This window comes from Palaemon carinicauda, chromosome 9, assembly GCF_036898095.1.
Source record: "Palaemon carinicauda isolate YSFRI2023 chromosome 9, ASM3689809v2, whole genome shotgun sequence".
NCBI lineage: Eukaryota > Metazoa > Arthropoda > Malacostraca > Decapoda > Palaemonidae > Palaemon > Palaemon carinicauda.
Window position 1 is genome coordinate 134,022,378 of NC_090733.1, and position 1,384 is coordinate 134,023,761.

The window sequence follows — 1,384 nt, forward strand, 5'->3', positions numbered from 1 at the left end:
ACAAAATACACAATCTCGAACAAGTAAACGTCAGATACCACAGAAGAGCCACACAAGCCTGGGAAAGACTCAAAAACATTTACCCAGAACTTGCAATAACAAGTGAGGAAATGACAGGCACACAAAACGAGCATTCCTGGTGGAAAAGGATAGCTCCTTGCATAGCTCAGGATGAACCAAATTCGGAGTATTAGAATTAACCAATAAAACAAAAGTAGACAGACATAAATAGATAAACAAGCCCCAGAAAAGGAATTAACATGAATACACAAGTCCTTTGGAGGCTGACAAAATTCTCACCTCCTAGGAGTCCACAAAGCATGATGTCACAGCAAAAACCAACAACAGAAAGCTATTGGGTCTGCCCCAATCTTTTCATCTCCCACTGTACTTCACTTTAACACTATCCCCTCCAATCCTTACAATACTAACTCCCCCCTCCCCTCCCCTGCCCAACTATCTTATCCCCCTATATTGTAGCTGTAGCTGTAGGCCTATAAAAAACCTACAAGCAGGTAGCCTGCTTTCTTCTTGCTTTAGACACCGAGCACCCAGGTCTCAATGGACCCACGATCCGACATACCCCTAAATGGGGTGGTCTTGTGTTCCCTGCTGCTAGTCTGATTGCTGCATACCACAAACGGAATGAAGTACATCAGGACCAATTAGCAGCCGGGAAAGGGAAAGTTTCAACGAGCAATAATCACACCTCGGTTAGCCCTCATTGGTTACGATACTGCCACTGCGCAAAGCTGAGAGGGAAAGCACATCTCCCTTTATACGTCGAGAAGGGTGACACAATACCGCCTTGTAATGGGATACATCTAGCTTGCTCGAGAACTGAGAACCACTTGCTGTCCTGGTGGGCCCAAATCTGTGGAGGGCCAAGTATTTTCCGTGGTGGGCCAAGGCCGTCTCTAGTGATTCGAGACGGCCTTGGGTGGGCCCACTCTCCGTGAAGGGCCTAGAATAGTCTGGCCGACACCTGATCAACAAAATCTAAGGAGATTCCAACCTCATTTTTCATGTAAATGCTGTACTTTTATTCAGTAGGATACCGCAGCATCTCAGAGATCACCCCTTGTGCAGGTTAGGAGGTTGAGATCACTCGGCTGTCAGTCTAGAAGGGTCCAGGACTCCAGGGTCAAACAACTAAAATTAGGTAAAAATAAAACTGAGTTTATGGTGGTTGGAAAGAAAAACAGCGTAAGTTATCGGGGTCATATTCGAATAAACATAAATAATAACTGTTCCGAAATCTAGTAAAGTTTGTGATCTAGGCCTATCTCTTGACTGTAACTTGTCTTGCATGCCCAAATAAATAATGTAGTAAAAACTGTTAAGTGTTCATCTTAGAAACATTGCTTTTATAAAGAAGTACCTG

At 44.1% G+C, this 1,384-nt stretch overlaps 1 pseudogene; it reads right to left on the reverse strand.

The window, feature by feature from the left end:
- Positions 1-646: 646 nt before the first annotated feature.
- LOC137647364 (U4 spliceosomal RNA) lies at positions 647-754 on the reverse strand (annotated as a pseudogene).
- Positions 755-1,384: the final 630 nt, after the last annotated feature.